Raw genomic sequence first — 25200 nt, forward strand, 5'->3', positions numbered from 1 at the left:
CTTTTAGTGGTACCTCTCAGAATTCATTTCCTCTCTGAAGTTTCCCATAAGCCTCATAGACCCCTCCACCAACTCCTTCGTCCCATTTCTGCTGTTATCATCCCTCCTCACAGTTCAGGGTAACTATCGTTTACTTGTCTGTGTTTTTCCATTTGCCTGTGTGTACCTTGAAAGCAGAGTCTATTTCATTTAACTGTGTATCCCCGGTTCCAACTCAGCACGGCCCTGATTCATAGAAAATATTCAATATTTTTGTTGAATAAAAAATGACATTTATTATGTAAAGCTGGTAATTTGTTTCATGGGTGTATGTCTTTCTTTCCCACTGTTCTGTGTTTCTTGAAGACAGAAACACTCTCTTCCCAATAGAGCTTAGTACACTTTAAATCTAGAGTAGACACTTAATAAATATTTGTTGGATTAAATGCAATTGAGTTTAACTGAATTATGCAGTACTCATTAATCAAAAATAGAAAGCTCTATTTTCTCTGTAGGGCCACACACATTTTGCTTATGAAGATTCTTGGCAAAGCATGTGTAAATACTCACAAAACACTGCAATTTGGGACATTTAGAAGACTTTCTCTTCAAAACAAGTCAACATCACGTAGATTAGCTAGAAAAAGGCCAGGATTGCAGTATGGGACATTTAGGCCAGCAATGGGTAAAAGTAACCTCAAACATTTAATCTACAATAAAAAAATAACTTAATGAAGTAGCAAGCTCTCCCATGCCTTATAATCCCACTATAAAGGCTGTATTTTCCAGGGAGTGAAAGATGTTCTTTATTCCTGGCCATTATTTGTGTGACATTATGTAAAATGATGACTCAGGCTGTGGCTGTTTTAGCAAACATTCTGGCTCTTGATGATGAGCAAATGCCACGTGACTCATCCCATGAGCCTGGTTAGAGCCTGCTTTCTGAAATTCTTCAGAAGCAATTGATGAAATAATACTGATGATGCAACGCTGTCTCTGCTGTTATTTGCTTTTTCAAAGGGTTGAAGAGAGGAAACAATTAGTTCTTGTTCATACTTAGCCTGGAAACTGGTAACTAAAGGGGCCTAGTGGAACTCTTGGGGTATCTTTTTTTTTTTTTTTTTTGAGATGTCGTCTTGCTCTGTCGCCCAGGCTAGAGTGCGATGGCGAGATCTTGTATCACTGCAGCCTCCATCTCCCAGGTTCCAGTGATTCTCCTAACTCAGCCTCCTGGGTAGCTGGGATTACAGGCATACACCACCATGCCTGGCTAATTTTTGTGTTTTTAATAGAGATGGAATTTCATCATGTTGGCCAGGCTGGTCTTGAACTCCTGGCCTCGAAATCCTACCTACCTCAGCCTCCCAAAGTGCAAGGATTACAGGTATGAGCCACTGTGCCTCGCCTCTTGGGGTATAATTCTGAGTACCATTTTGTTTCATTTTCCATAATCTGATTCCAAGATTGTTTCTAAAGTTGATAACTGGGGTCTTGGGTTAAATCTGGTAATTCTCCAGGCATGCTGGACACCAGCAGAGTTAGGCAAGCCATGTTGAAAGCATTGTACCAATATGCCCAGCATAGGGGCTGCTGCGGAAGCCCTGGTTCGTTAGTGTTTGTCATTTAAGGACTCTCCCACTTCATCATCTTGCTTCTCACTTTCTTTGAATAAGGATATGGCTGGGCGCAGTGGCTCACACCTGTAATCCAAGTACTTTGGGAGGCTGAGGCAGGCAGACCACCTGAGGTTGGGAGTTCGAGACCAGCCTGATCAACCTGAGGAGACCAGCCTGATCAACATGAGGAAACCCCGTCTCTATTAAAAATACAAAATTAACTGGGTGTGGTGGTGCATGCCTGTAATCCCAGCTACTAGGGAGGCTGAGGTAGGGGAATCGCTTGAACCCAGGAGGTGGAGATTGCAGTGAGTCAAGGTTGTGCCATTGCACTCCAGCCTGGGCAACAAGAGCAAAACTCCATCTTAAAAAAAGAAAAGAAAAGAAAAAAAAAAAGAATATAAGTCTCAGAGAGTAAGCTGTTCTTTGAACAGGGTTAACGTGCTGACAGTCAGCTTGAAGTCAACCAAGATCATGTACAAGTTTCCAGCAGGGAATATACCCATGATGTCTGGTAGGCCATACTGAGTGTGCTCCACGTAGAACCCTACCTAGGGTGCACTTAGAGAACTGAGATACAAATGTTGATATCAGAGAACTAGTAGGAAGAAAGAAACACCTGGGAAGGTAGTCTGAAACGTATCCTGGGGAGCCTGCCAATCAGGATTCAAGAAGACATTACAGGCTGGGTGCGGTGGCTCATGCCTGTGATTTCAGCACTTTGGGAGGCTGAGGAGGACAGAATCACTTGAGGCCAGGAGTTCAAGACCAGACTGACCAATATGGAGAAACCCCATGTCAACTAAAATCCAGAAAAAATAGCCAGGCTTGGTGGTGCACGTCTGTAATCCCAGCTACTCAGGAGGCTGAGGCACGAGAATTGCTTGAACCCAGGAGGCAGATGTGGTGAGATACCCATGTCACTGGAGTTGTATATACCTAGGAAGATTATGGCTGCCTCTGCTGAGTCATGCAGGTTGGGGGAAAGCTGGCAGTCATAGGCCTCGCCTGACTCCCATGCAAATTGAAGGCCTAGTCTCACTCCATTGTGCCCACCCAACAACAGACCTAAGTCTGTTTTCAGGTGGAGGGCAAGATGGGCTTGAAAACTTGCCTCAGGCTACCCACTTCCCGGTTGTGAAAGGAAAGGGGTTGGTTCTTCCCCCGCCTGGAGTCTGCACACCGGATTTGCACCCTCCCTCAAGTTCTGGCCAGGAGGCTCCTTGCCCCACTCAAATTGTTGCACAGTTTAGCTAGAGATTTCCTTCTCCCTGTGTACTTTTACCCCCACAACCCCACTCCTCTGGCTGCCCTGCTGATGCATCCCCATGGTGCCAGTCAGAAATGCCCTGCTTGGGGACCCAGTGAGCTCCCAGGGCCTTTCTGCTGCTGCTTCTACCCCTGTATTTTGCTTGGCTCTCTAAACTTAATCAGCTCCAAGTAAAGTTGGAAACTTCTCCTGCAAACAGACCTTCAGTTTCTCCAGTGGGGGTGTATGTTTGGGAGAGGAGGCTCTCCCTTTCCCACTTCCACGGTTGGGGCACTCACAATATTTGGGGTGTCTCCTGGGTCCTTCAGGAGCAGTCTGCTTCTTTCAGAGGGTCTGTGGGTCCTCTAGGGATTGCTGGTTTGTTCTTGCAGTCAATCTGGAGCTAAAATTCACAGTGCAAGCCTCCGGATACTGCTCTGCCTCTAGTCTTGCCTCCCATCTGCCATGACTATCCTATTGCCCCCTAAACACCAAATTCTAAAATACAAGAATATTGAAGTTGGTAAATGCGGCTGGGCATACTGGCTCATGCCTGTAATCCCAGAACTTTGAGATGCCGAGGCAGGCAGACCACCTAAGGTCAGGAGGTTGAGACCAGCCTGGCCAACATGGTGAAACCCCATATATACTAAAAATACAAAAATTAGCTGGGCATGGTGGCTCATGCCTGTAGTGCCAGCTACTCAGGAGGCTGAGGCATGAGAATCGCTTGAGTCCTGAAGGCAGAGTTTGTGGTGAGTGAGATCGTGCCACTGCACTCCAGCCTGGGCAACAGAGCCAGATCCTGTTTTTTAAAAAAAAGGAGAAGAAGTTGTGAACTGATAATTGGATAATAGTAGACTTTTGTTCTTCAATAATAGTTCTTTGAGGGTATCATTTCTACCAGACACTGACAATCAGAGAATAAAGAAGGTGGTTCACACTGAGACACATAGGGATCTGATTTATGAAGGTCCACAAGGCACTAGATGCTATAAAATCTAGCATTTCAAGCAGCAGCACTGAAATAGTGAAGGACAGATATTTTACATTTTGCCCGGGGCCTTTTACCCTCTGTATGCCACTGTTGCCCAACAAATAATGCACCAACTTCCTTTACGTAAGGTTCTGGAATTAGGTGGTTATTTACAGGGAAGCTAAATTCAGAGATGGCCCCATGCCACTGTGGAAAGCTGAGCAACTGGGCAAGTTGGTACTGATCCTTGTTTTATTTAGCTTTCTTGCTGACTCATTTCTTGCTGACTCATATTCTATGTGACAAATTGTATATTCTTCTACTTGCGTGTGCCTCTGGGGCATGTTCAATTACAAATCATTATTTAGGGACAATGCTTCAAAAGTTCTGCTGGGATTAGATAAAGGGGCTTAAATTTAGGAAATTATATTTACCAACTTCTTTTTTTTTTTCTTTTCTGAGACCAAGCCTCACTCTGTTGCTCAGGCTGGAGTGCAGTGGCACTATCTCAGCTCACTGCAACCTCTGCCTCCCATGTTCAAGCAATTTCTCCTGCCTCAGCCTCCCAAGTACCTGAGATTAGAGGTGACCGCCACCATGCCCAGCCAATTTTTGTATTTTAGTAAAGATGGGGGTTTCACCATGTTGGTCAGGCTGATCCTAAACTCCTGACCTCAAATGATCCACCTTCCTCGGCCTCCCAAAGTACTGGGATTACAGGTGTGAGCCACTGAGCCCAGCTGCATCTTCGCATTTGCAATCACTTATCAAGTCCAATACTTATTTTATATGTAAGAGACGGGAAGTAATTTACCCAAAATCACATAGCATAGGACACATTTCTTGGTTGTCTACCAAGTGATCATTCCCTCTTCCTCCTTTCTAAGCATACCCAGGCTTTTGTTAGCGCACATAAGCCATCCATTGAAGCCACTGCACTTTGGAGGAAGCTGAGCAACACCCAACCTTGACTTCCAGGGTGTCCCCTGGAGGACATACTCAGTTCTTTAGGAAACAGTAATTGGTTCAGACTCACACTAATTCGATCAGGGTAAATGTTAGACTTCTTCGTTGGAATGCTGACATTCAAACACACTCTCTCTGGAAATGACCTGGGATGGTTTCAAAGCCTGGAACAGTTGCAGCCATGTTGCATCCACGAGGGAAGCCGTGTGTAGGGTGAAACTCACAGAGGAAAGCAGATGAGACAGACAGGCCGTGATGATGTCATTGAGCTGTGGAATAAAGCCAACCTTGAGTTAGACCGTATATTTGGACCTTTCTCTTAGTTATGTTATTGATAATTTGCCTTCCTTATTTAAACCAGTTAATTTGGATTTTCCATTATTTGCAATTGAATATGTCCTAACAGATATATTAAGGTGTTCAAAGCCAAAAGGTAAAAAAATTCAGCTCTCTGTGTTTTAGTTTTATAATCAGTGAAATTAATGGATTGAAATATAGCAGTGGTTTAAAAATCCAGTTTTAGCAGCAAAATGCATGTTTCTAGCAGTCTTACATAGAACATGCAATGAATAAAATATATTTTTAAAAATCATTAAGTATGTTCCTCATTAATTTTCATAATTAGTGACAAATATTTCATTGTTTATAGATCACATGAAAACCTTTGTTTCTTTGGAGCACAATTTGAAAGCAACTAGTGATGATAATAAGACATATGTAATATATTATGCATAGTAAAAAGGAGATATGCATAATATACAGATATAAATATATACATATGAATGTGTATAAAATCGCTAACATTTATTGCTTATTATGTACCAGGGATCTTGCTGAGTACTTTCTTATGCATGGTTTTATTTTAAATTTACAACTTCATGAAGCAGGTACTTATATTAAATAGAGGAGAATAATAATACTTACCTGATGGGGGTCCTTGGGAAATTAAAACAAGATCCTAGACTTCAGACAAGTAACTGAGAAGGGCAAACATCCTCTTCTGTTGAATTAACAGAGGAAGAAGCGAACCTGAAAACCTTGCTTATCCATAGACTTTCTAATTCCAACTCAATAAATTATAACTGATACAGATTCCTTTTGAACTCGTTTCAATATTAACCCCAGTAGAAATGAGAATTGGCTTTGTGTCCTCCTTTAATGTGTGATACAAATGTCAGTTCTTTGGTGATAGAAAATAATGCCATTAGCAGCTTTACTTAAAGAGAGAAAATAATAGCATACTTATATATTCCATAGAATGTTTATGCCTAAGACTTAATAATCACGTTCATTTAATGATGAAGGGCTGGGCACGGTGGCTCATGCCTGGAATCCCAACTTTTTGGGAGGCCAAGGCCAGAGGATTGATTGAGGCCAGGAGTTTGAGATCAGCCTGGGCAGCATGGAGAGACTGCCCTCCCCATCTCTGCAAAAAAATAAAAAAATTAGCCAGGAATGGGGGTGCAGGGCTGTAGTTAGCTACTGGGGGGCTAAGGTGGGAGGATGGCTTAAACCCAGGAGTTTGAGGCTGCAGCAAACTATGATTGTGCCATTGCATTCCAGCCTGGGCAACAAAGTGAGATCTTATCTCAAAAATAAAATAAAATAAAAGATGAGTCACAAAGAGGTTCCATGGCCTCTTAAGGTCACAAAGCTTCTTAGAGTTCAGAATTGAGACCAACATTCAGGGAGTTTGGCTTCTGTACCAATGCTCTGTATATTGCATCCTGCCCACAATTAACCTGGTCGAACTCGGTCTCTAATAGCCACCAATATCTGCTATGGGCTGCATAAAGAAGGGGAAGATACTCAAATAAACACTAGGGTATTTCTACCTATAGGTAAAATGGATACTTGGGCAAAAATGTATGACAGACAAGATATTCTAAAACATAATGAAAGCTATTTTTGGTCACTGCTCATTGATTTATAAAATTTAATAATTACATGAGAATGAAGCAAAAAAGCCTTAATGAAGTTTATAGTTTTATAATGTTTTGTTTTTGACACAGAGTCTCACTCTGTTGCCCAGACTGGAGTGTAGTGGTACAACCATGGCTCACTGCAGCCTCAATCTCCTGGGCTCAAGTGATCTCCCAACTTAGCTTCTTGAGAAGCTAAGACTAAAGGCATGTGCCACTATGTCTACCTAACTTTTCCTTTTTTTCTTTTTTTGGGGGTTGAGACAGGGTCTCCCTATATTGCCCAGGTTGGTCTCTCCCAGAATGTTGGGATTACAGGCATGAACCTCTATGCCCAATCTTTTCAATCATTTTTAAAACATTGCTTTCAATTGTCTTTGTATTTTCTTTCTTTCCTTTTTGGCTGCTGAGACCTCATATATTGAGCAATCATGTTATCTAATTTTTAGTGCAATGGCCAACCTAAGTAATAGCTTGAATTCAGCTCTCCTTATGACTTTATGCCACGTGATCGTCTAGCACTTTTCTCTATTTAAATATTGTTGAAACTTCCTTTGTACATTGTACCTAGATACCAGTTTGCCTTTAGCTGGTATGAACCTAACAGATATTAGGTACAAATGTGAGAGCATTGCTGTCATTTTGACATCAGGATATGCTGACCTAACAGCAGCCAAACATGTTTGCCAGCACATTAAAGCACACTGTTACCATTAGTGTCAGTAAACATCAGTACAAAGCCCACACTGAAACTTTGCTGCATTGCCAGGCTATCCAAAATAAGCTGCTATTAATTTTTAAGTATTACCTTTTAAATAAAAATATAAAATGTAAAAGCCCTTGAAGAGAATGTTCAGGCTTCTAAGAATAGAACTATTTTAAAACACCAACTGCTTTTTGTTACTGAGTTTCAGAACCCTTTCACAGGATGATAAAAAACAAACAAACAAAAAACTTTACAATCACAACTAATGCCATTTTTTCCATTGTTCCTACTGAGCTCCAAACTCATTGTATGCAAAGTCTACTTTCTCCACGCATCTAAATGATAGATACAGGCTATGAGATTCTTTCTTCTATTTGTAGCAGCTTATTCAGGTGCAGTCAAACGCAAAGCTTTAGGATAACGTGTACAAACTTTACAATATGGGGTTTGAATTTAAAATATGAGACATAAAATCTGCACGACACTGATAAAAATCAAGCACAGAGATATCAGGATCGAAACGTATAACCTACATGGGAAGGGGAGCTTGCTTTCTTTTCAAGTGCTTTATTCTGCTATGGAATAGTTGAAACGAAGACATGAAGCTTTGTGCTTAGTTTAACTTATACGCGCTGTAGATACTATACCAATTTTAAAAGTTGCACACAGACCAATGGATGTTCGTCAGTTCTCCTGGATTGATGGGACACTCCAGTGGGATCGCTGAGAACAAATCAGGCAGATGTAGAAGAAAGCCCACCCGTGCAGTTCATTTGCAGAGTTTGCAGTTGGGCGGGCACACCCCTCTGGGAACAGGAAAGCTGCGGCTTTCTCCCTCAAAGCTGTGGTTTCTTTTAGTCTTCACCTCTGACCAACCTCCTTAGCCTCAAGTGTGAATCACATTGTGGAAGCTTTACCTCCGCTGTTTCTCCAATTACATTAGAAACATCTACTCTAGAAGGCAGCAGATCTTCTAGTTGAGAAAGTTTGTCTGGGTTGATCCAGGTGTTTTCAGGACACTTCACATCCAACTTTGTGTAAAGATCACCTTTATAAAAGGGATTAGGACACTGTGGCATTTCTTTTTTTTTTTTTGCCACCACGCCTGGCCCAATTAATTTTTTAGAGCAGCTCAAAGAACTTAGGAAACACTTACTTATGTTTTTTTTTTTTTTTTTAAAGAGAAAAAGAAGGGGAAAAAAAGAAAAAGAGGGGAAAAGGAATATTACTTCATTCCTAAAATGGGTTTCAGTAATGGCCGATCAATATTTTGAGTGTTTAAAGTGGTTAATGCATATTTTATGTGTTTAAAATGGAGACCTCTATTGTGTTTATTTGTTCTGGTTCTGAGTTCAAGTCCTGGATATCTTATCAATTTGTTGTCTCGTTGAATCTAAATCTCATTATGTGTCTTATGTATCTGGGTGTTAAGATCTCTTATTGTTGTATTAATCCTTTTACCCTTGCATCCTTGTAGCTTTGAAATCTATTTTATTAAGTGTGAGAATTGCAACTCCTGCTTTTTATTTATTTATTTTTGCTCTCCATTTGGTTGGTGAGCTTTTTTCCATCCCCTTGTTTTAAGTCTTTGTATATCTTTAGATATATCGTTAGATTTTGTGGATAATGTATATTTTGTGTGTTTAAAATGGAGAGCCCTATTGAGTTTATTTGTTCTGGATCTTAGTTCCAGTCCCGGATATCGTTATCAATTTTCTGTCTCGTTGAATCTAAATCTCATTATGGGTCTTATGTATCTGGGTGTTAAGATCTCTTATTATTACATTAATCCTTTTATCCTTGTATCCTTGTAGCTTTGAAATCTATTTTGTCAAATGTGAAAATTGCAACTCCTGCTTATTTATTTATTTTTGCTCTCCATTTGGTTGGTACGTTTTTTTTTTTCCAACCCTTTATTTTGAGTCTATGTATATCTTTGGATATACCGTTAGATTTTGTCTGTATCTTTTGATTGGGAGATTTGGTCGATTTAAACTTAGGGTTGCTGCCGTTTGATATTAACTGGCTATTTTGTCCTTTCATTGATAAAAATTCTTCTTTATGTTAATGCTTTTTACTTTTTGGTGTATTTTTAGAAAGGGTCATACTGGTTGTTCCTTTCTGTGTATAGTGCTTCTTTTAGAAGTTCTTGTAAAGCAGGCCTGGTGGTAATAAAATCTCTGAGTACTTGCTTGTTCCTAAAAAATTTTATTTTTCCTTCAAATGTAAAGCTTAAATTGGCAGGATATGAAATTCTGGGCTGAAAGTTCTGTTGATTAAGTATATTGAATATTGGCCCCCACTCTCTTCTAGCTTGTAGGGTTTCCGTTGAGAGATCTGCTGTAAGCCTAATAGGCTTACCTTTATGGGTAACTTGATCTTTCTCTCTGGCTGCCCTTAATATTTTCTCCTTCGTTTCGATCTTGGTGAATCTAACGATTATGTGCCTTGGGGTTGGTCTTCTTGAGGAATATCTTTATGGTGTTCTCTGTATTGCCTGGGGTTGAATAGTGTCCTGCTTTGCTAAATTAGGAAAATTTTCCTGGATAATGTCCTGGAGAGTATTTTCCAGCTTGAATTCATTCTCTCCGTCACATTCAGGTACACCAATCAAGCATATATTAGGTCTTTTCACATAGTCCCATATTGCTTGGAGACTTTGCTCATTCCTTTTTATCCTTTTTTCTCTATTCTTGTCTTGTTGTGTTGTTTCATTAAGTTGATCTTCGACCTCTGATACCCTTTCTTCTGCTTGATCCATTCGGCTGTTTAAGCTTGTACATGTTTCACTAAGTTCTCGAGTTGTATTTTTCAACTCCTTAAGTTCATTTGTATTCCTCTCTATATTGTCTATTCTTTTCAACATTTCATCGAACCTTTTTTCCAAGTTCTTAGTTTCTTTACATTGGGTTAGAACAAGTTCCTTTAACTCCCAGAAGTTTCTTATCATCCACCTTTTAAAGCCTACTTCAGATAATGGAACACAGTCCTTTTCCATCAGGGCTTGTTCCGTTACTGATGAGTCCTTTCCCATCAGGGCTTGTTCGGTTGCTGATGAGTCCTTTTCCATCAGGGCTTGTTCTGATTTTGAGTATACTCGGCCTTCTTAGGCTGTTTTTTTCCCTTCATTGTAGATGAACCGCCTTTCTAATTAGTTTTCTGAGTCGATGTCCGACTTATTGATTCCCAGTGCTGGGATCCGAGCAACCCACTGTGGCAGCCTAAATAGCAGCAGTAAGACTGATGGTGCTCTTCTGCCCGGGAATCTCTGGTCTGGCTTCCTTCTTGAGTCTGCAACAAGCGGCTCTGACTTCCAGGAGCTCCATACTCCGGTCAGTAGGGGAAGCAGTCCCGTTGGCTCTCCATGAAGAGCTGCTGCGCCGAGACGCCGGCAAAACCGCTGTGGCGGCCACAAGAGTCGCGCTGGCGACCCGTGGGGCTCCTCCACTGGGAATCGGCTGATTGGTGAGTGACGAAAATTCGTCTAAAAGTGTGGCGTCGTCTCGTTCTCTGGGCTTTCACTGGGAGCTACAATCCTGAGCTGTTAGTGGTCAGCCATCTTGGATCGATCTGACCGACACTGTGGCATTTCTTCACCTCAAATCCCCAGAGTGTGTTTGGGGAACACTGAAATAACGAAAAGGGCAGAGCTTTGCTCTCATTTATTTGCTAAATGCTCTCTCTTTTTACTGTGGGACCTTATGCAAAATGACCCAACCTCTTGGAGGCAGTTTCTTAATTTTGAAATTGAGGGTAACATTTATTTTCTGGGGTTGCTGTGAGAATCAGACACAATAATGGATATTCCTGGCACAACTGAAAGAGTAGCAATGCCTGGGTAAAAGAAAGCACATAACATTTCTAATTAGGAGAATATGAGTCAGATCAGGCTTTGCATTTCTGGTCATGTGACCCTCAGCAAGTGACAAATGTGATCGTCAGTTTTCTCATCCAGGATATAGGAATGGTATCAGCATCTTCCCCACTGGATTGAGAGAAAACATGAACCCAACTTTTTTTTCTCTCCTTTACCATCTCCCACTTCTCTCTCCCTCCACCCCTCCCATCCCCCCACTTCTTTCTCCTTCCATCCTCCCATCTCTCCACTTCACTCTCCTTCCACCACTCCCATCCCCCCACTTCTCTCTCCCTCAACCCTTCCATCTCTCCACTTCTCTCTTTCCACCCCTCCTACCCCCCCACTTCTCTCTCCCTCCACCCTCCCATCTCTCCACTTCCCTTTCCCTCCATCCTCCCATCTCTCCACTTCTCTCTCCCTCCACCCTCCCATCTCTCCACTTCTCTCCCTTCACCCTTCCCCTCCCCCCAAACACTTTCCTAGTGTTGCCTAAATTCCTTATAAACATTCAATTCTTTCTATTGATAGTGTTTTCCTTGAGTCTTCTTTTTTAAAAAAGAAATCTTTTTTGAGACAACTAGAATATTGACTACTTGCCAATTTTCTCATGTATTCAACTACTCTACCTGGTATATTTACTAGACAACATTGAACTCATTGGATTCCTGAAGGGAGAAGAAGGAGAAAAATAGAGAGGTCAGCCTGTCTTCCCACTCCTAAATATATTTCACAATGTTGTCTTAGCCTAGCATATTTTTTTAAAAATCTCTGGTACAAAGTTCTTTTAGTAATCTGATAAGCCAACTTAAAGGAATATTTCATGCATATGAAATATAAACTATGATGAGGCTTTTTTGACATATATAAAAGAATAAAGATTAAAGCCATTATTTAATATTTGCCCTTTAAATCTGTCCATCAAATACAATTTCATGTGAAATACTTCCATGAGTTCAGTTTTCTGCTGCACTTTGGTTTTAGAAATAAAGTTTCATGAAAAACAAATTTATGTCACTACTGTGTTCTAGCAGTTGGTAAATAAACTAGACAACGTATTGCTTTCACAGAGTCAATAATCATCCACTGCTGCCTGTGTCAGCAGACATTTACCAGCATAAGGACTCTGCATGTGAAACTAGGCTTGTCTGGATAGTGGGTAGAAAGGAGGGTAGAGTATCAACAAACAGGGAAGGTCTGGGAGTCAGTAGACCTGGGTTCTAGTCCTCTCTTGTAATTCGTTTTGAACCTTATATACACAGATATATTCTTTTCAGAGTTATTTTTAAATTGATAAATGGAGAAGATTGGGCAGTTCTTTCCAACTCAGTCAATTGGGAACTGTTGATTGATTCTTTTATTATTTATTTATTTTTTGAGACAGAGTTTTGCTCTTGTTGCCCAGGTTGGAGTGCAGTGGCATGATCTCGGCTCATACAACCTCCACCTTTTGGGTTCAGGAGATTCTCCTGCCTCAGCCTCCCGAGTAGCTAGGATTACAGGCATATGCCACCCACCCAGCTAATTCTATACTTTTAGTAGAGACGGGGTTTCTCTGTATTGGTCAGGCCGGTCTTGAACTCTCGACCTCAGGTGATCCGCCTGCCTCAGCCTCCCAAAGTGCTGGGATTACAGCCATGAGCCATCATGCCCGGTGACTGATTTTTGATACTGTTATATTTCTAACAGAAGGACAACTAGATTATAAGATCTATAGCACAGGGATCATGACTGTCTTATTAACCGTTGAACCCTGATGTTTGCATGCGTAGAGACCCAATAAAAACCTATTGAATCTGGAACAACTGAGGGCTGGCTAGCCAGTAGAATTGCATTATCTTCAATTCAGAGCTAGATCCTCCTATAGTTCATAAGCTACAAATTTAAAACTGAATAATCAGTGTACATTTGGGGAAACCACTCAGGGAACAAAATTCTGCCATGACAGATTCCACTGATGGTAGGAATGAGGATTCTAATACTCCAGCCTACTCTCTGCAGGTCAGGTCATTTTATGACATGCCTAAAGAGCATGACTTATGTTGACAGCTCCATCGGTTCAACAGAGGTCTTTTTTCTCAATGGAACAGATGTCTATTGTGTTGATGTTGCCTGACCTAACAATAACTGACTTCTTCAATGGATCCTGATGCTTTTTCTTCCCACTTACCCTTGGAATTTATCACCGTCAACTCCCCCATGTGCCAGTGGTAGTTTTCTGTGGATCCTGATAGAAGATCAAGGCCCAGGAAAAATTAAGGAAAATCAGTGATTGTGTTGGTGCATCGGTTCTCAGGTTGATAAAGTGCAACTGTAGCTCCACCCCTCCCCCACCAGCAATCTAGCTTGACTGGATATTCCAGAACAAGGCTGCCCACTGCCTTTGACACATCCCAAGAAGGGTGGGGAGAGTTACTAAAAACCAGGCCCGCCCTTAACCCAATCTAGCCAGAAAGCAGCAGAGGGGCTTGTTTTCTCTAAATTGCGTTCATAAAACAGATGAGCTTCACTCAGCATTTAATAATATTGTTTTGCCCAAAATTACTTGTCTTGTTGAGAGCTCAACATATGCATGTTAAGTATCTTTGTGGTTGGACACATATTTGCAACTCTTTACAGTCCTAGCTAATGGAAAGTTTGGAGTCATGATTATAATTTTCCTAGGATGCTGTAAGATCCTTCGTCATAAACACATCCTGTGTTTGAATCATGGTTGGCAATGTAGGGATTGAGAGCTTCAATATACACCTTAATTTCTCAATAATGTTAAGTCATAGTTAGATACATTGTAATTTTTTTCCTCCTTTATTTTTCTGCTACCTGCCTTCAGAAGTGAAGTTCAATACTAGGGCAACAGTTGCCTTCCATTAATATTTAAATGGACCATACTGCCATCTCATTAACTAACTTCCAAAGTGTCACATGTTATTTGTGACAACATGGATGAAGCTGAAGGACATTATGGTAAGTGAAGTAAGCCAGGCAGATTCAGATGAAGAGTGCTAAGGAGACATTGGTCAAAGTATACAAAATTTCAGTTCATCAGGAAGAAAAATTGAATAAATTGATTGTACAATATGGAGACTATAGTTAATGTATTCTCAAATATTGCTAAGAGAGTAGATTTTAAGTGTTCTCACCATAAAAAAATGATAAGTATGTGAGGTAACACATGTTAATTGGTCCATCTAGCCATCCCACAAAGTATGCATGTTTCAAAACACATTATGTTTTACACAATTAATATATACAATTATTCGTGTCAATTAAAAAAAAAAGACTCACAGAGTACATGTTAGGATGTAGGAGGATGGAGATTAAATCTGGAGGAGCAAGCAGAAAATGCCCAGTTGTCAAGTGAAATAAGTTAAGCAATGACATGGTGACACACTGTAATTGATCCATAATTGATCCAGCTCACAGTGGAAGGTGGAAAGGATGAAATGTCCTGGCAGGGAGCAACAGAGGCCTGGGGAAAGAAGGGACTTTAACCTAAGGAGAGACGCAGCAGTGCATGCAGGAGATGGGGTTTACATAAGAGCCACTGGAGAAACAACATCTGTTATTGGATCCCTGAAGTTTCTCTAAGGGCTCTGTTTTTTTCTTCTTACTTCGGTTACTTCTTTAGGGTTCTCTAACAGGTCTGCTGACTTGGCAAAAATGCTTGGTAGCCCTAGCTAGCTCCTTTCACTCACTTTTAAGCTTGAAATACTCATTCTCATGAAAATGATGATATAAGCAATAGATTTCCAGATCTACCCATAAAAATCCCTTTTCATACAAATGTGAGTGGAATCTTAACAGGATATTAGCATTTCAAAGCCAGCCTCAAGGTTACCTAAGAAGTAAAAGGAGAAAAGAGTGATGGCCTGTCGGGAGTTAGACAATTCCTGGCCCCACAACATGGATGGAAATAACTGAGGAGAAGATGAAAATAATTTGAGGCTGGGCATCGTGGCTCACATCTGTAATCCCAACATGTGGATGGCCAAGGTGGAAAATCACTTGAGGCCAGGAGTTTGAGACCAGCTAAGCAACATGGCAAAACTGTAGTATCTTTACAAAAAATGCAAAAATTAGCTGGGTGTTGTGGCATGTGCTTGGGAAGCTGAGGTGGGAGGATCACTTGAGCCTGGGAGGTCAATTGATCCTCCTAGTGAGCTGCAGTGAACTGTGCAGTGCACTCCAGCATGGGTGACAGAGTGAGAACCTGTCTCTAAGAGAGAAAAAAAAAAAAGAATGAATTTGAGGGATAAAGGAGGTCCCCTACTATTGAGGTTCACAGAGCGGAAGAAAGATTCATGCTAGGGCTCTAGTAAGGTAAGTTGTAGGAGCATGAATTTCTGCTGAGCTCAAGGAGGCAGGAGTTAGGAGTGGTCATTGTGGAGATGAGAGACTTTGGAGTGTTTTTATAAATGACACTGCACTCAGATGGAGGAAAAGCAATGACACAACACCCACCCGACTTGACAGCATCAAGGACCATTGGTGAACATGAGAACAACCTGAGCCACCTATTTTGCGATAGCCCTGCACCATCTACAGTAGCTGACACTCAGGGGCAGAGCAGAACTAGCTGCCTACAAGAAACAAATAATATTGGGATACGGATTCCAAGTTTCTTCTCCTGAAAAGCAAGTCATCATATATTAAAAACAAACAACAACAACCACAACAAAACATGGGGTCAAACCTGAAAAGATGAAATGTACTTGGAAAGGAAAATGTGATGGCTTAGTCCATTTACATTCATTGTCACCCTGTCACATAACACTAGTCAGTGAATGAGGTGTCCTCTGGATATATGACAAAAGGATTAGGTTCCCCTATATACATGCATGCCAATGGGCCAGATGCTGAAAAGATGGATATAATGGGGCACTTGGCGAGACTAATGGTTTTTGTTCTTTAGATAGTGAAATGTCACTTTAAAAATGCTACTAACACCTGTTTTTGGAAGTAATTATTATTATTACTTTTTGAGACGGAGTCTTATTCTGTGGCCCAGGCTGGAGTGCAATGGTACAATCTTGGCTCACTGTAACCTCTGCCTCTGGGTTCAGGTGATTCTCCTGCCTCAGCCTCCCGAATAGCTGGAATTACAGGCACGCACCACCACACCTGGATAATTTTTGTATTTTAGTAGAGATGGGATTTCACCCTGTTGGCCAGGCTGGTCTCAAACTCCTGACCTCAAGTGATCCACTTGCCTCGGCCTCCTAAAGTGCTGGGATTACAGGCTTGAGCAACTGTGCCTGGCCTGGAAGTGAAAATTTTAATTTACTTTGGGGCAGATGTTTTGAAAAAACTTTCGAATACATTCCTTTATTTACACAATGATCTGAATGGCGATACTCTAGATTAAGATGTCAACTAATATTGTGATATTGTGCTATAATAAGAAATATGTATTTGGTGTCTGTTCTTGGTTCTTGATACACAACTTCTAAAACCCCTGGAATCTCCATAGTAATAAGAGTGTCTTTGGTATGCTAATGAGACGATTAGTGGCTAGCAGTCACTACAGAGCTTCAGGATGTGAGCTGGTTTCTAGAAAGACCAGGATGTGAGCTGGTTTCTAGAAAGACCAAGATGTGATTAGATGGTTGGGACTACCCCACCAACCTCCAGGGAGGGGACGGGGCAAGGGACTGAAAGTTGAGTTCATCACCAATGGCCAGGGATTGTAATCAATAATGCCTACATAATGAGGCTTCTGTAAAAACTCCAAAGGACGGGTTTAGATTGTTGAAATCATGGAGGTACCAGGAGGGTGGCATGCCTGTTGAGGTCACGGACTCTGCACTCCTGCCCATATGCCTCACCCTGTGCACCTCTTCCATATGGCTGTTCATTGGTATCCCTTATATACACTTTATGATAACTGGTAAGTGTTAAGTGTTTCCTTGAGTTCTGTGAGTTGTCCAGCTAAATAATCAAACCTGAGGAGGAGATTGTGGGAACTCTGATTTATAGCCAGTTTGTTAGAAGCACCAGTCACAACCTGGGGTTTGCAATTGGAATTTGAAGTGGGACAGACTTGCGGGACTGAACACTTAACCTGTGGGATCTGATGCTGTCTCCAGGTAGTCAGTGTTAGAATTGACTTAAATTGTAGGACACCCAGCTGGTGTTCTTTGGAGAATTGCTTGATATATGGAGGAAACCATCCCATACATCTGGTGTCAGAAGTGACAGGAGAATGACAGTGAAAGTAAGAAAAACACTGGTTTTTCCTATCCCAAATAGGTATTTAGGAATATAATTTGGGTCCTTCTTTAAAACCATGCCTCTTCAGACATATATTTTATTTTTCATTCTTGAGTCTGAATATTCCACATCTGACAATTTCTTGTTCTCAGTGGATATTAATACCTTCATGTCTAAATTGAGAGGAGATTAAAACCCAGGTTAAAATCTGAAAGGAGCCCATGTAAGGAGGGACTGTAATCTGATTGCTTCCATTTCCCATTGCAGAAGAGACCATGACAAAGATTTGGCTGCACTTACAAGCTCAATCTGCACTGAACTGAGAATGTTCTGCATGAAGTGTTAGTTAAGACTAAACAACTTTGAGAAACTCACTCTGGATTATCACTCACTCTGGACTCATCATTTTCTTGTCTGAGTCATGGGGCAGATTATGCCCCTGTAGGGAGAAGGAAGTGAATTTCCCTCTTCAGGAAATGCTTTTTTTCCCCCACCATTGATCATCCCAGAGTAGAAAAGGGATGCTGGACATGGGAGGGAAAGATTTCTTCCCTTTTTTGGGGAACCAGGACATGAAGGGGAAAAGAGATATTCCTCTTGTGCAGGTTGAGTAGTTTTCTTTGCCACATGAAGGAGTGAGGGCAGGGCCTATAGGCCTATTTTAGATCTGTGGCCCCAACTACTAGCAGTATTTGAAATTATTGTTGAACCAGGTTATTATGGTAAAAGCCAAAACAACTTCATTTTTGTCTCTCTGAACCTTTTCAGTGAGGGTGATGCTTTCCCTACTCCTTGTTGAAAACTTGGGTAGTCAATGGTTACAGATATAAAATAAAATGTTATGGGCTAATCTCCGAGGCTCACACCTGTAATACCAGCACTTTGGGAGGCCAAGGCAGGCAGATCCCTTGAGTCCAGGAGTTCAAGACCAGCCCGGGCAATATAGTGAAACCCTGTTTCTAAAATAAGTAAATTAGCCAAGTGTAGTGGAGCACCTATAGTCCCAACTACTCTGGAGGCTGTGGTGGGAGGATTGATTGAGCCTCTGAGGTCGAAGCTGCAGTGAGCTGTGATTGCACCATTGCACTCCAGCCTGGTGACAGAGTAATACACTGTCTCTAACAAACAAATATGTTATGATCACTTTAAGGTGAAACTTCCATCTAAATGTGGTATTTGTGTTTTTGCTCTTCTTGCAGTTAGAGTCTGCGGCAGACAAGAACATGCCATCTGGGAAGGAGAGACATAATGAGCTCCTTGTCTCTTTCTTGTTTTCTTCTTCCTCTGTTCATCCAATGTTCTTGCCTTCTCCACCTGTGTTGAGCAAGAGGAGGGAGAAAGGAAATGGGGATTGGAAAATTCTTGACCAGAACTATTAAAAGATTGTTCTGGGCTCTCTGGACCTGGCAGGTATTTAAATACAAATCTTTCTCTCATGAGCACTTGTACAGGCTCTTTGGGGACTCCCCTACTAATTCTGTTTGATTTTTGCTCCCTTGGTAGAGCTGTTCCAGATCCCTAGTTAATCCCTAGGATTCATGCACCTCTGTCCTCTAGTTGGAGGTGAGTCCATTGCTTCCCAGACACAGCCTTTACTCTGCTGCCCCAGGCTACTTCAGCTTTCTCATATGAGAGTTAGACATCTATGAATTTTAGAAATCAGATACCAAGTTTTCTGCCTCGTTTCACGGACAAATCTCTCATAGTCTTTATTTGCTGTCCATTGCATTCCTCTCCAAGGGCTCACTTTCTTTTCCTTGCTAAAGTATGTCTTTGAGTAGTTCTTTTATCAGGCATCAGTGGAGTTTTGTAGGTTTTAAATTTCTGTATTATGTAAGTGCTCTTGAATGATTTTTAGCTAGATATAAAAATATATTTTATTAGTAATCTCTTTTTAGCACTTTGAATACCTTACTTCACTGTCTTTTGGCATGTATTGCTGGAAAAGGAGAGTCTGCTATCAGTATAATTTTTACTTTCTAAGACTTTCTGTCTTCTCTTTCTGTTAGCTTTTATAATTTTCTTTTAATCTTTTTGTTCCACAACTGTGCTATCTTTGCTTTGTTAAGTTAGGTTTTATTTCATTTATCCTTTCTATCGTTTAATAGGCACTTAAAAATCTGACATTTTTCTTTAATTCTTAATCCTTTACCAGTCTTTCAATATTGTTTATTCTTTTGGAGAGGCTCATAAATTATACATTTAGTATAGTCCTTTAATCTAATCTCGATTTCTCTTCACTTCTCCTTCATATTTTAATATCTTTATTGGTCTGTATTTATCAGCAAATTTTTGTGCTAGTTTCCAGTATTCACTAATTCATTTTTTGATTTTGCCCAGGCCAGAGTTCAGGCCATCCTGGGTTTACATGATGCTATGTTAAATGAAACCTGTGCATATCAGAACCCTGTCATCAGTTATCAAAGAACCATGCAAAGTTGAGACATGGTTGCATGAGGTTTGCCTAACACAACACTATGCAAAGTGAAGGCCTGCTGTGTATCCAATTCATTAAATGTTTCTATTTCCATGACTGTAGTTTTCATTTACAGAATTTCCAATTGGTTATTTTTCATGTCCATTGGTTCTTAATGTCACATGTCTTTTCCCAACATTGTCTTGTTGATTGTAAAGCGTGTTATTGCTTCACTTACTTTCATGAAGTTCTTAAATGTACATACTTAAGGTAATTTTCTGAGTGTAGTTTAAAATTTTTTTTTTTTTTGAGATAGAGTCTTGCTCTGTCTTCCAGGCTGGAGTTCAGTGGCATGATCTTGGATCACTGCAACCTCTGCCTCCTGGGTTCAAGTGATTCTCCTGCCTCAGCCTCCTGAGTAGCTGGGATTACAGACATACACCACCACACCAGCCTAATTTTTGCATTCTTAGTAGAGATGGGTTTCATCATGTTGGCCAGGCTGGTCTCAAACTCTTGACCTCGTGATCCACCCACCTCGGCCTCTCAAAGTGCTGGGATTACAGGCATGAGCCACCAAGCCACCATACCCGGCCTACAATTGTATTTTGAGAGTAATGAATTAATTTCTCCATAATTGAGTTTGTTGGCTGGCTCTTTCTGTTCATTCTCATTTATTTACATCTTTTTCTTGAGTGGAAATCTCTTGTCTTCTTCCCTATGCTAATTCTATCCTGTTTGGCATTTTTGAAGTTATCTTCCACTAATCTCAGGACCTGCAATCTAGAGCTAGGTTTACAGCTGGGAGTTCAGGGTTCCTGTCCTGCAGTGGTAGTAGAGGCAACAGATGAAGTCATTCAGTTGGCAAAGAGCTTGTCAGCTCCTGTCTGCATGGCATTCTCTGTCTCCAGCCACCACATATACACAGTTAACAATGCCCCCTTTCCCTGTGGACAAGGTCTGCCTCAGTTCCTATGTCACAGTGTGACATTTGATACGATTCCCTGCTATGCATGGGGTTGATTTTAGTTCCTGTTATTCAGCTCTCCTCTCCCCTGAAAGAAGACCACCCGAAGTATCATCAAGTTACTCAATCTAACTTTGATACAAGGATTCCTGACATTCAGTTCTCTCAGTTGGATCTGAATGTTGCTTTTGTTGCTCTACATGGTTAGATGAATTACTGCTGAATTATATTCGATTATCCCAATGTAGAATGATAAATAAGGAAAGAGTAACTACAATAAAAATAATTTAAACTCATTTAGAAAAAGGGAACACAGGAAACATTACACAGTGGCCACCATTTTATAGCACATAATCTTAGTGAACAGAAGTAACAAGATTCCCTTTTCTTGCCAGAAATGTGAGCTCTGTAATCAGCCAATCTAGTTACTTATGGTGTATTTACTAGAGGGTGTACCTTGTTCATTGGCAAATGTGGCCATGTCTAAAAAGGGTTTTTGGGAGACAGCTATCATGGAGGCTGTAACAATTACAAGTCTGTTTTATATTTCATTGGTTTAGGAATCTATGCATTGCCTTAATGGACAAGTAATCCTGGGCTCTTATAGTTTGCCAAGCATGAGTTTCTCTAGAAGTACACATTTCTTAAAACAAAGTAAATTTTAACCTATTTTTGTTTGTGGAACTCCAATGCCAAATGACCGATGGCTAGGCAATGATTGACTCCCTAATCCAGACTGAAAATTTATCTCTCTTAAAAACAGAATAGTGCTTTGCCCATTGTCCAGCCCTCGGTTGAACTTGGCTTCTGCCTCCACGTTCTATTACATGCTGAAAAGGGTGAGCTTTCTGAGGCAAAGATGTATCTTCTTCAGTCTCTACTTTCACAAGGACCAGTCCCAACTCAAGCTTTTCTATTTCTTATTGAAACTTTACCAAGAATTGGGCGATCTATTCTAACTTCCTGTGTGTTTCCTATCAAAAACAGTAGTGCTGTAATTTAGGTGAGTTTAATGGATTCCCCATCACCTCAGTTCAGTTAATTCTATATCTTAGAACCTGTCATTTAAAAATGCCCTACTTCTGGGCATTTCTGTATCACTTAAGACTTTAACAGTTGTAAGTGAGCAGCAGTACCAGCTCAAATTTGCTTAAACAAAGATGGAAATGTAGTGGATAATATAAATAATGAACCCAGGCTGAATACCTAGGTAGATAGGATGAAACTAGACTTAGGACTCGGAACAGATCATCAGAATGTCTTGGTTTCTTCCCAGCTCTTGGCTTTATTTTGCATTTCCCCATGTGTTACTTTTTTTTTGAGATGGAGTTTTGCTCTTGTTACCCAGACTGGAGTACAATGGCACAATCTCGGCTCACCGCAACCTCCGCCTTCTGGGTTCAAGCAATTCTCCTGCCTCAGCCTCCCGAGTAGCTTGGGATTACAGGCGTGTGTCACCATGCCCAGCTAATTTTTGTATTTTTAGTAGAGACGGGGTTTCACCTTGTTGACCAGGATGGTCTCAATCTCTTGACCTCGTGATCCACCTGCCTCAGCCTCCCAAAGCGTTGGGATTATAGGCGTGAGCCACCGTGCCCGGCCAAGAAATTCTTAATATCTTGCTTATAGTTCCTTGTTGGAGCTGTCATTCTTACATGTATCTGAATCTTTCTTGTGTATACCTACATTTTGCTAGTATAAATTTTATGACTTTGTAGACTGTGAATCTCAACACCTATCTTCTATCCTTTTATCTGCTTATAGAGGGGATCTGAATTCCAACAGAAACAAATAAATGCCAATTAGCCTCTAGGGGGCACTTTCTATGTCCAGTAGGGTGTTTTTCTAGTAATTAGAGAAAACAGGTACTAGGAATATTGAAAATTTAATCGCTAAATCTAGAGCAAACACCTTCAACATTCTCTTCCATTGTCATTTGAAAATCAGCTCATTAAAAAAACAAAAGTAAAGAAGTCACCAATATTGTATGACAGTAAATAAAATGTTGGGACAGTTACCCACATCTGAGCAAGAGGAGGAAGTAAATACCTCAGCAATGATTCAACATATGGCAAATAATTATTAGAAATAAATGCAAAAAACAGACCAAGAGTCCAACTCAGAAATAAAATGCTATTCTCTCTTTTGGTTTCTTCCTTATCCTAGCGAGGAGGTGCATTAGTAAAAGATTGAAGACTTACTTGGAGAAAGTGGTCTGGGCTAAGATTATGACACTTTTATCAAAGAGTGAAAGAAATATTGGCTTTGTTATTGGAGTGACCTGCTTTAGAATCCTCAGTCTCATTCGATAGCAGGCAAGTCACCTAATCATCGCCGAGCCTCAGTTACATCATCTACTCCTTCCCAGGAGTGTTCTGAGGATTAAGTGAGGTATGGTGTCTATGGTGAATACGTGGTACCAGTCCATCTGTTTCACCTGGTGAAAACACCAGGATCAAGTTGCCCAATTTAAAGAAATCTATCAGTTAGCAAAGATAATCTACCGAAATATCTAGAAATTCCTCCTTCTACCCAGTACTTAGCATTTGAAGTAATGAGGCAAAGAATCAAAACTGAGAGGTAATGGGGACTATATGAAACCATTTATTCTACTTTGTGACCTAAAGGTACCTATTTCATTATCTATTATTTCTCAGTAGCCTGTTTCCGAGATTTTGAAAAGCTGGTCTTATATTCACGGCACCAATTCTTGCTTCTTTTTGCTCAGCCAGAGCCCTTGCACATAAAACTAGCAGACTGTGAAACAAGCTGCCTCAAGAGAGACCAGCTAGTGGCAGCACGCAGAAGAAAGTAAGAGGTGGAGGGAGAGTGGGGAGAGATCTAGTGGATGCCTGACTTTTAAGGCTGGGACAATTAACATTTGGCCAGTATGGGATCCTGTGGATAATCAGAGTGGAGTGTTATTCACAAGGGAGGAGAGCTTTGCAATTCAATTTTTAGGAATCTGTCTTATAGGAAGACTTACAAAAGTATGCAGAGTTGTCCCTGCAAGGGTGTTCAGGGCAGTATTGTTTGTAAAAGTGAAAATTGGAGAAAACCTAAATGTCTGTTAATAATGGAAAGGTTAAGTAAATAGGATGTGCTCACACTGTAGAATGTTATTTGGCAACTCAAAAGAATAAGGTGGAGTTATATATATTAATAATAGCCTGGGTGTGGTGGCTTACATCTGTAATCCAAGCACTTTGGGAGGTTGAGGCGGGTGGATCACCTGAGGTCAGGAGTTCGAGACCAGCCTGGCCAACATATAGTGAAACCCTACTAAAAAATACAAAATTAGCCAGGCATGGTGGCACATGCCTGTACTCACAGCTACTTGGGAAGCTGAGGCAGGAGAATTGCTTAAACCTGGGAAGAAGAGGTTGTAGTGAGCCAAGATTGCAACACTGCACTCTAGCCTGGGTGACAGAGTGAGACTCCATCTCTCAAAATAATAATAATAATAATAATAATAATAATAATACATAGATAAACAGATGGACATAAGATATTTTTGAGTGAAATTAGCTTGTTTGCAGAACGGTAAGGGCCACATGATAAGAGAGAGAAGCGGGGAGAGAGAGAGAGAGAGAGAGAGGAGTTTGGGGATGAGAGTGGGTAATAAGAAGCTTTTGTACATTTTTATTTTTTTAATTCTATTTTACAAGAAGCATATTTACCTATAAAAATAAAAGTAAATAAAAAGATTCTTGGTTCAAAAACACATTTACTTATAACTCTTAAAGTTCAAAGAAATTAGAAGAGTTCCTCCTTCAGTTTGTTACATAGTAGGTCTTCTCACCACACTGGAATCCTGGGACACAGGTTACGGGGATGCTGCCCAGCAAGTGGGCATGAGCTATTCTGTTAATCTTGGGAATGGCTTTCCAACATGAGAGATGCACCCTTTGAATGGTGTAATTATTAAGTTTATTGGAGAGGTTGCTTTCTTCATCTTCTTTTGGAATCACTTAATTGCAGAATGATTTATTCAATTGATGTATAAATCCCTTTTCTCTGAACAGGGGAAACTGCCTTCTCAAAACAGAGCCAGTGGTCATCTTTCAGGAAGATTTGAGGCTTGCCCTCATTCTCAGCCTATTCACAGGGCCCTAGGTCTAATAGCCAGTATATGACAGTCTCATAGCCTATAATATTATGAAATCCACAGTTCTTACCCCCGGATGTCTCACAGATGTGTGAGACATTTGAACTCCCACTGCAATCCCCAACACATAGAATCTGGAGAAATGACACTTGAAGTCTGACTACCTAGATTCTTTAGAACAAAATACCCATATAGTTTTCAGATTTTTCTTCATGTGACCATTGTAGCA

General features: G+C 40.7%; 1 long non-coding RNA gene across 2 annotated transcripts in view; it reads right to left on the reverse strand.

Moving 5' to 3' along the window:
• Window positions 1–249: 249 nt before the first annotated feature.
• The window catches only part of LOC118145482 (uncharacterized), a 53581-nt gene continuing 28630 nt past the window's right edge, over window positions 250–25200 (reverse strand). The window contains exons 3-5 of one of the 2 annotated variants that reach the window (XR_013523372.1): window positions 5711–5786; window positions 4857–5055; window positions 250–3649 (exon numbers count right to left, since the gene is read on the reverse strand). This is a non-coding gene — a long non-coding RNA (uncharacterized LOC118145482). The remainder of the gene's footprint in view (window positions 3650–4856; window positions 5056–5710; window positions 5787–25200) is intronic. The other variant, XR_013523371.1, reaches the window with a different exon arrangement.

The sequence above is a fragment of the Callithrix jacchus genome, chromosome 10 (genome assembly GCF_049354715.1).
Source record: "Callithrix jacchus isolate 240 chromosome 10, calJac240_pri, whole genome shotgun sequence".
NCBI lineage: Eukaryota > Metazoa > Chordata > Mammalia > Primates > Cebidae > Callithrix > Callithrix jacchus.